The sequence below is a fragment of the Camelus ferus genome, chromosome 14 (genome assembly GCF_009834535.1).
Source record: "Camelus ferus isolate YT-003-E chromosome 14, BCGSAC_Cfer_1.0, whole genome shotgun sequence".
Taxonomy (NCBI): Eukaryota; Metazoa; Chordata; class Mammalia; order Artiodactyla; family Camelidae; genus Camelus; species Camelus ferus.
Window position 1 is genome coordinate 29,964,406 of NC_045709.1, and position 10,668 is coordinate 29,975,073.

At 41.2% G+C, this 10,668-nt stretch overlaps 1 pseudogene; it reads right to left on the reverse strand.

The window, feature by feature from the left end:
* Nucleotides 1–2,362: 2,362 nt before the first annotated feature.
* On the reverse strand, nucleotides 2,363–3,204 carry LOC106731128 (annotated as a pseudogene).
* Nucleotides 3,205–10,668: the final 7,464 nt, after the last annotated feature.

The window sequence follows — 10,668 nt, forward strand, 5'->3', positions numbered from 1 at the left end:
ATAGAGACCTAATATCTCTGGTGCTTTGAAATGCAACTCTTTGAAACTAAAATGAACTTGTTAAATGCAAATTTGAATTCAAGATGGCAGACTGACCATACATACTTGTTGGCTTATCTTCCCCAATCTTTGCTGCCCTTTAAAGGAATGCACAGAAAACAGCAAGCATATGGGAGGTGGGAGGGAAGTAGCAAGCCGCATCTGAAGTGTGTGTGACAGGCTGAAGCCGAGAAAGTGAGTCGTGATCTTCTAATTGGGGACCTAGAGAGATTTGGGGTTCATAGCCACAGGTAGGCAACCAGAGAATGAGAATTGGGTTCAGAAATGGTGAATAACTGAAGGTGAATAGTTGAAGAATTGTGCAAGTCAGTTGACCTCCGTAGGTCCATCTCCAAAGAGGAGAGTCACTTGGACTTGACAGTCAGTCAGATACTGGAGAGTTGTGTGTGGTCATAATGAAGCGTACAGTCTGGAGAGAGTCCGGGCTGCTGATGCATGGGGTGGGGCCGCCCAGTAAAATTCTCCCTACTTTTGATCCATTGGCAGCAAAAGGGGGCAGGCTATCAGCCTGCTCTACATGTGACCTGACTTCAGTTGGTGGTGTTATTTATAATTACCTGGGTCCTTTTTAGTAATATTGTTAGCCTTCTGTGTGTAGTGGTGGGCAAGAGTTAGAGATCCCCTTCCTTACAGTCTCAGACAGGCTTCTGCTGTACATGCAGATGAGGACCACCACGCAGGGACAAAATCAATTGCACTAAACTTAATGAAGCCATGACTCTGCTTTTTATATTCTCTAGTTGCACATAGTGTAAACTGTTTACTCAAGCCAGAAGACAAAAGGTTCTGAGGACAAATTTCAGCCTAACTTAGGGTCAGATAATTGTCCCGATATCATTGAGTCGGCAGCTGGATACAAAGCCATTTCAGAATCACACCTTGGGTTCCAACTGTCCGGGCTCTTGAATCTGCTGGAGACTCATGACCTCTTCCTAAAATGGGAGGATGTATATGCAGTATCACCAGGCAATCCACATGTCTTGAGCATTAGTATTTAACCAACTGAAATGCATCCTATTTGGTCAGTTATATTATTTAACCAAACCTCATCAGAGGTAAAACTAGATGGCATGGTTTTGTCACTTGTGGTTCCAGGCTTCTGATACGAAGAATTCCTACTCGTTAAACATCCCTGGGTATGAGTTCTGATTTGATCAATGGTCCCCAGAGTACCTGTCAAAATTAATACTTGGTTGAAACTTATGAAATGTACTTTTTTGGTCAAAGAATGCCAAGTAGTGTCATGTCAAATGGTAGATTTATATATCACATTGCTTGTAATGAAGTTTTTGAAAAAATTTAATACAACATAAAAGGCACTCAGTCAGCCCCACTGTTCCATTTATCTCTTGTGGAATAACAAATTTTACCAAAACTGACAGCTTAAAACAGCAATTGTATCATACCTCGTGATTTTGCGGTTCCAAATTTTAGGAAGGAAACTCAGCTGAGTTTCTCTCCTTTATGTGACAAATATGTTGCATTCAGCTGGCAAACAGATACCTTTGTAAGATTCAGTTTGGATACTTGCACACATCTGGTCCTGAGTAAAGGTGACTAAAGGTGGTACTCAGTGGTACCAATTTAAAGTGTCCACAGGTGGCTTGTCCACTATGGAGAGCTGAGGGACAGTCAAACTTGACTCCTTGTATGATTGCCAGGGATTCTGAGAGAGACTTCTTCAAAAGAGAGAAAGGAGAAGTTGCCAGTGTCTCCAGGTCTGGCCGCAGAAGCTGGCACAGCTTTGCGTCCACCGTGCTCTGTCACCAGCCCCTGTCACAGAGCTTGCTCATATCCAGTGAAAGGGGACACTGGCAGCCCGTCCTCTGCTCGTGCTCTGCTACAAATGAGTCAGTCTTCATGTTCCAGTCTCTCTTCTGAAAGCCCGTCTGTCCTTTGGTTTTAGGCTATTTGGTTTCCCCGAAATCTCAACTCTCTGACGGAGTCAAGAATAAATGGGATTTTGTAATATGTCCAACTTTTTCTTATTAACAGGGTGACATGCTTTCCAAGATACATCCTCGGAGGAAGTGGTGTTCCCTGGCTTTAGAACATGTCAGCAATTCTAGATCCTAGACTGCTGAGGAATTGTGTCTGCAAAATGCTTGGGGAAAAATCATTGTGAACCTAAAAAAATTCCAAGAAATCCTTTTTTAGCCAAATTATCATTCTAATAGAAGAACAAGAAATGACAATTTTCTTTCTTTTTTTTTTTTTTTTAATTTTAAAACTATTTTTTGTCAACCTATTTCCGCTTTGAGAGTTTGTGGAAGAACAGCTTAAGACCACTCAGTGGTGGTCGCTACTTACTGTCCTGAGCGGTGGGAGCTGCAGGCCAGCCTTCAGGGGCTGACTGAGCGCTCGGGTCTCAGGAGAGAAGCACTGAGCAGGCACAGAGGGCGCCTGCACGCCTCACCGCTCTGCCACCCCTAGGCTGAGCAGCAGTGAACTCGGGAGCTGCAGTGGTCCCTTCCCCCTGGAACTCCCCCTCGGGCACGGCCACAGCCTCCTTCCTTTGCAGTCTGTTCAACAGCTCTGTAGAAGTAGAGACCAGGCGTGACCTCGCACGGTGCTTACGGGAGATGCTGCAGCGCATGCGCAGAACCTCCCGGGCACGCATCCACCACATCAGACCCCCTGAGTGAGCACCCTGTAGTCGCAGGGATGGCGATGTCCACACAGTGCAGAGCGGGGTCTGTGTTACACAGAGAAGGGGTAGGCAGGTTAACGTAAGACGCCAATGGGAGAGGCTGGAGGTCAACCCTGGGATCAGTAACCACCAGGAGTCTCAGCTCCGGAAGGCTGCCTGGATCTGGTGAGTGCAGGTTCCAGGAGTGAAGCGGCCAGCAGCAGGGGGGCTCCAGTGGCAGCAGCAGACTTCAGCCCTGCTCGCAGGCCAGTCTTCCTGGAGGACGTGGCACTGACATCAGCTGGGTGTCCAAGGGCAACAGTGACATGAGCTGCCAACAGAAGCTTCTCCCAGGCTCTCTTCAGATTTGTGATTCAGACACCATCACTTTTCCTCTCCCAGAGAGACTGCTCCATTTGGAAGTCAAGACTGGCGCCAACTAAGTGGGCTTCTGCGGCAAGGAATTTGAGGACGTCCTCCTCTTTCAGTTGCAGGACATCAAGGGCTCCGGACATGGTGAAAGTTTCCCTTTAAGTTACAAGAGAACCCAGAACAGCACCGCATGGACCACTGCCTGGGTAGCGAAGAAAGAAGAAATGACAGTTTTGACTTGCAAGAACTAAATAAATCATCTTTCTATAATTTCTGAAGAAATATCTTGAGAACATATTTCAGCAAAACAAGGTGGGGGAGGAACAAAATGGAAACATATGGGAACCCAAGAAATGATGGCTCTTACTGAGAGATACGTGGTAGGGTGCTTCTGAGTAATTGTCAGCAGGCGTGGAAGTCAGAGGGTTCAGATGAGAACAGTAAGTCATAAAGTAAGAAGAATGTGTGAAATACAGCAAACAAAATCCAGCATGACTCAGAGGGTGATCAGGGTGATTCTTGACCTGTGTTTTTAATGATGCAAATAGTTTGGCTAACGAGTGGCACGTTAACTGCCCCTCTGTTGTTACAAACCACTTTCACTCTACCCTGCTCTCTATTGCACTAGTGTTTTTCTCCCCAAGTAGACAGTGAGCTGCACCTTTTCACCTTCTTCTTAATGATAACTTCATATAGAGTCATGTTTGATAGTGAAGAAATGTAGTCAATTTCACAGTAAGTGTATGATTTTATTGACATGCTCCTTTAAGAAATAGGATATACAAATTAAATTGGTACAAGTTTATACAGCTAATAAAATATTTTTTTCCCTAATCCTAAACCTGTGGATAGTCAAGGACATATATTTAATTTTATAATCATTTTTTTAAAAAAGAGATAGAGTTATTGAGTTGGATGTGGGTTAAGACTGATCATAAGATGATGTGGGTTTCCTGATAGAAATCTAAAACAGTAGAAATATATCCAATTTGATCAATCTAGTCAGCACTTGGGATATGCAACATGACTTATCTGAATGTAGCATATGTTTAAGTCATTCTATCACTAGCTAAAGTATAGCCAGCTTTAAGATTGTACTGCAGATCTAAGCAGTAACTACATGAGACATAATTAATCAGAATTACCTTTATTGATGATGGCAGATGGATAACTATGCTTCCGATAGTGATGCTCTGAGAAGGACCCAGCGTCACAGAGTAGTGCTACGAGGAGGAGGAGGGTGCTTAACCTGGACCCCGTCCCTGGGAAACATCCCGAGAAGCCCAAGTGAAGAACATCTTATTTGGAAATTTCTTCAACTACATCAATGCCATGAAAGATAAGGAAAGGCTGAGGACCCATTCCCACTTAAAGGAGATTCAAAGAAGCATTGAACCAAATGCAACAGGTGATGCAAAATGTGGTAGACAGGACATTATTGGAGCAATTTGCAAAACTGGATGATGGACAGCAGATCAGATAAAAGGATTCTATCAGTGCTGCATTTCCTGAAATGATACCGACAATGATTATGAAAGAGCGCATCTTTGTTCTTATGACACATACGCTAAAGCATTACGAGAGGAAGGGACGTTATATCAGCAGCTCATTCTCGGATGTTGAGTGTGTGAGTGCACACAGGCACACAGGCACACAGGCACACAGGAACACACGCAGACACACACACACACAGACACACGCACACACAGACACGCACACACATGCACACACAGGCACACGCGCACGCACAGGCACATGTGCACGCGTGTACACACACGCAGACACACACGCACACACAGGCACGCACACGACACAGGGAGAGGCGACAATCAGTGAATCAGGGAGAAGGATTTATGGGAACTCTGTACTAGTCTTGCCATTATTCTGTAGGCTTGAAATTACCCTTAGGTAAAGTTTGACAATATTACATCAGGGAATGCTGGCCTAACGCTATTTTAGAGTAATCCTTATTTCCACGGCTCCCTGTATTTATTGAAATCTGCCCAGGCAGCCTGGCTTCTAACCCAGAACTTGTCTCTCTGCCTTAATTTTGTGCTCAGGAGGTGTTAAGCGTGGGCACTCAGTTCCAGCGATCTTGAGAAGTGCAAACTCTAGGTACTGCACAGTCGTCTTTGAAAATGTTACATCTCATCAAGTCACACTGATGTGTGAGAACTCTAAACTATTCTTTTAGAAAACTGAAAATCAAACCCTCCTTTCAGTTCATCCCTAGTTAAACTAAGGAAACGATGAAGATTTATGTCTCATGGAGTTTATTTTTTCACACAGGCCGTTAGATTTGAGAAAATAACGATAAGATTGATAGGAATGACTGTTACAAAGGGCGTGTTGACAACTGTCTTTAGAGAAGATGTCTACAAAGGGTTCAGGAGGAAAAAGTTATCGGCTTGGGATTTGTGGAGAATTTTCCCCCCAAATGCAGACTCTCTTCTAAACACCTGAACAGAAGGCGTTCAGATTAACAAAATGGTGCTTTCTTGGCCAGCCTAGAAATTTCTCTCTTGCCCCCCCTCCTCTCTTCTTCCTTACTCCTGAGGCCTAATACCAACAGAAGACTAAAATTCATCTGCACTCCACTTAATATGTGTAGCCAGCTGTGATTTTATTTTTTGATGCTGCCACATGAAAAAAGTTTTTTTTCCTGAGCTATAGGTGTTAATTGGTATCTTTGTATCTTGCTAATTAAGTTCTAGCAACACCTTTTCCCTCTTCCTCGTTTGCATTTAATGAGCTCCCTTGTTGTATTAATTTATTAGATAATTAGATAAAACAAAAAATAGTTCAGTTTCTTTAGGCATGGCTTTGGAAAGGACACCTTAAGAATTCAAAGGCTGATAAAAATGCATACATTACAAGAAAAAAGATCAGCTCAGGAAGAAATATACTTAATGTTAGCCTACACATTCTTACTGACATGTTTAATAATGGGATCATTAGGGCATATATATATGTAAAGAAAAGATTGATGCAGAAGCTCAGGCAACAATAATTATTTTGGTGTAAGCAAAACAGAATCACATATGGTACAACGTGATGAACATACCAGAAACCTTTGCAACATTTAAGTACAACAAACAGATTATCAGTTAAGCAAGGTGCCCTCTGTTCTCTAATTATCGTATTTATTTGCATGTTCATTTTCTTTCAAAAATTCTTTTTAAGCCATCAGCCAGGAGTTATTAAGTTTTTGCTGCCTAATATGGTGCCAGAATTTACTTGACGAAAGAAAAATGGAAAAATCATTGGCGTACATTGAAACTGATCATTGTTTACTGTTATAATACTTCCTGCCCATCGGCACTTAAGGACTTCTGGACATCATTCTGAGTGATGTTATTGATTCCATCCTCCTGTTCCAGCTCAAACTGGTTCAGGCTGATCGTCTTCTAACTTGTGTAGTATCTGCAGAAAAGTTCATGACGTCTCTCATTGCTCTATTTCTGTCTTCGGCTGAGCGGTGGATTCTGTTGGGATCCTGTCTTTATCTCTTTAAATACCCATTATTCTTACCTCTTTAAATATCAATTAATCCTTAAGGTGAAGCAAACATCCAAAAATCAAGATATTAAGCCTTGAGTATTAATACTACATAGATAGGCTACATAGGTAGGCCTAAACTCAGTCAACGATGACATTGCATTTTGTGAACCACAGAAGATACACTGAAGCTGAAAGTCATAATAATATGCAAGGCTTCAGGTATCTTTAATAGCTATGATGACAGAAATGACTACCTTTGTGGCCCAGTTTGGTAACATTGAACTTCCCAGCCAGGATTAGCACATTGTAGTAAGAAGCCTTAAGAAGTGCAGTAACTAAACCCCCAGGAGATGATGCTGTCAGTACATCCTAAAGCAATGGTACTAATTTTCTAGGCTGCACACATCACATTGATACTTTGCTTGAGGGTAGAAACAGGTCTGTAGAGAAGTCGTGAGCTAGAAAGCAAGATGAGTTTTTCTCTGCTTGATCTTTAGGTGAAACGCATTGGAGTAAAAACTCTTTCCAGTGTCATTTGTCACTCAGAAATTAGGAGAGTTTTTCTCCCCTATATTCAAGAAGAACCAAAAATCAAGTAATTGATGTATCAATCAGAAAAGTCCCACTGCTGTTGGTTTTGTGTTGCCCCAAATGGCAACTTAAATCCCTCATGCCTGTTACAAGTATAAAGGGAACAGAAGACCCAGAGAGGCGATTGGAGACAGAGATAGCAGAGCTGCGAGAAGACTGCAGAAAATATTCTTCCCATGTGTGGACTTGGCCTTTGAAGCACAGAGTTACAACAGGAAATTAGGAATAGGCTGGCGCAGCCTCGTAAACAAGTATAAAATTGTGTCAGCGCACCAAAATATTTCACTAGACTGCCCTTCCCCTAGGAGGTTCACAGGTGGTGTAACAAATGCAGTCAGCAATCCTTCCGACATGTCTAGCATATATGATTATTTTGGCTCTAACCGGCCATTAGTTATTTGTAAGCTGGGGCATAAATACAGAGGCTCATTGAATATTTATGTCCAACTCCAGCATCCACATTTATTAATTTGTCTACATATGGGGAATATGGTTATGGGGGGAATGGAAAATATTTACTCCAGGAGCCCTTGATGTAATACATTAAATATGAACACGCTCTTGGTGTGGGGGGTCCTGGAATCTTGGTAGGCGTTGGGTCCCTGCTGGCCCTTTATCATTTTTCTCTTCCTACAACTGAATATAAAACTGAAAGTCTGCCTTTAACATTCTTAAACTGTGATACTGCCAGACTCATCCTATAAGAAATTCCCTAAGTTTTCATCCAGACATAATATTTTTTATTAGCTAACTTGTAGCAAGTCTCTTCTCGGAGCCCAACTAAACATGGTACTAAACGTTCTTTTTGCCTTCCTAGGAAAATAACAATCTGGGACTCCTTTGTTTTTCACTGAACAATAAAATTAACCAGTTACTGAATTTATACTCTCATTAGAGAGCCGTTGTTACTGTTCTTTTAACAAAAGAAAATACTCAAAGGAAAACAAACAAAAATTAGCACAGAAAAGAATATGATAGATGCGCATTTTTCCCCCTGGATATTAGATTTGGAATGCGTTCATAGAGAATGGTGTCAGTGTCAAAGACTCAATGCTGTAGGAAAAAGCGATCCCCCCAAAAGTCTAATTTTCAACTTTTTTCTCATTTATTGGATAAAGTCTGTAGACATCATTCTCCTTTTGTATAAAGAATAAATACCATGATTTGCCAAAGTAAAGTACTTGAAAAGGATTTCCTACAATTTAGTGGAGAATCTTAAAATCTTATACCACTCTGAATTTTTCCAGATATCAATCCTGAAATGTTTTTCCCAGGCGTAGATTGATTCTCTAAATCACTCATCTTTCTCTGATGTACAATGATGTAGCCACTGAATTATATATATTGAATTTTGCCTTCTCTTTTGAGTCTCCCAAAAAGGGATACTAAAATTTTGTACTATTGAAGGGTAGAGAAATGAAGAGGTATCTCAAACTACCTTCCTTTTTAAGAGGTAAGTACGGATTGATCAAATAAGGTATATGAGCAAGACCTCAGATGTGATTCAGTCCAACAGATTTGCCAACAGAGCTGTATTCTGGAATCACCTGGAGAATTCTGTAAAAGATTCCTGGGATCCACCTTTGAACTTCTAGGTGGGATAAACACCATGATTATCAAAGTAACTCCTTGTAATTCTACTGAATGCCCATCCATCTTTGATTGCTTAATTTTAAGAAAAGCTGATTTTTTTTAGTTTAAGTAATTTAGTCAACATTAAAAATGTGCTTTAGTGGTGGAGAAGGATCTGCTGTTTGAACTCCTAATCCAGCATTTTATAAAATGTATTAAGAAGAACTGACAGGAATTGTGTTTTTTATTGCTGTCCTACATAAAGCTAGTCCAATAGGATATTTAGGGTTAAATATCCTTTTTGATCAAGTAGGATATCCTCTAAAGTTATGGAGTATTTAAATACCCTTAGAGAATAGTCACAAAATTATTCGTTGCATTTCTATCTCCTATGGTAACGTTATCAAAATAAAACGAGGTAGTATGTCAGGGGCTTGCTGTAACTACCTAGAAAACCTAGGTCTTTGGCATATTCATTTCATATTTGTTAGAAGAATATTAATACTTTTTATATCTTATTTTCATTTATAAGATGAAAAGGTAGCTTTTGCTAATTTCATTAGGCTAAATTGAGGGATATAGAGACAAATGAACAGTTTGGAAACGTTTATTTGGAATATATTGTGAACACTTAAAAAAAAAAACTTTCAGTTGTGTGTGTGAGAGAAAGACAGACTTTGTTGAAATGCAAAATGGCCTTGGGAAATTTTATGGAATAAAATAAAGTGGCAATACACCACTCTCCCCGATGGAGTGGTTTTGCTGTGGTTCAGATCATGGAGGTTGACATTAAGCTCTCCCAAAAGGAAAGCACAGTGATAAGCCAGTCACAGTTAACTCCAGGGTGAAGGATTGAAGACGCACATTGGGATTAGTTTCTTGAAAGCAAGAGACACTGGGGATTACAGTCAGGATGTGCTTGGATTAACGTATTCCAGATACAAGACTATTCTGAAAACAGTGTGAGGGTTCTGTGGGTTGGAGCGACCGTCCAGCATGGTAGACAGTCATGTCAGTCAAGAATATTTTTGGCCACAAGTAACATGTATGCCAATAGACTGTGACTTAAACAAGTAATGTGTTTATTTTTCTCAAGAAAGAATGAATTTGAAGTTAGGCAGTCCAGGGCTGGGTTTTAAATTCCTTTCCTATATTTTTTTGATGCCTCTCTATGATAGTGACTTGAAAGTAATATAATTGAATGTCTTATCCACCCCCCGACCCTTAGAACTAGGTTTTTATCACATAATTCCAGTTTAAGGATGATTGGATTCATAGTAATATGTCATATGACTGGCAGAAAAAAGAGTGTGAAAGAAAGGAGGTGACCTTTAAAAATACTGATAATGTTGTTTAAGGCAATGAGGCAAAACTAGACAGCGGCAGACAGAATGAAAATGATCTCTTAAACCAGACGGATGATTGGAAAGAGCTAAATATGTCAGCTTTTTTGTCTGTGTGTGTGTTTGTTTGTTGTTAATTATTAATGAGTTACAGGGGCATAAAGACTCAGTTTAAGAACTGTAACCCAGAACTTAGCTTAAGTCTTTCTTTATCAAGTATTGCCACAATCATGCTGCATGATCATCTATCCAAAAATGTCACGACTTAACACAACAGACATTTCTTCTCAAGCTGTCCATCCTGCATTTGGCTGAGTTCTGGATGCTCCTGACTGGGTTCCGCTGGGAGGGTGGATCTGCTTCAGGCTGAAAGGTGGCTGAGCTGGGCTCCTGGCATCTCACCCTGAGCACAGACTGAAGGGATAGGAGTGTGTTCTTCTAATGTGGTGACAGACGCTCAGGGCAAGCCCACTGCACAAGCGCACTGGATGAAGTCCAAAGAGGGTAGTTGGGGAGGTACACACAGCCATCATGAAGCCGTGGGCAGACTGTTGACATGTGCTTCGACTGTGGGCGAGTGGGGTGCTGGAAACTCCCTGT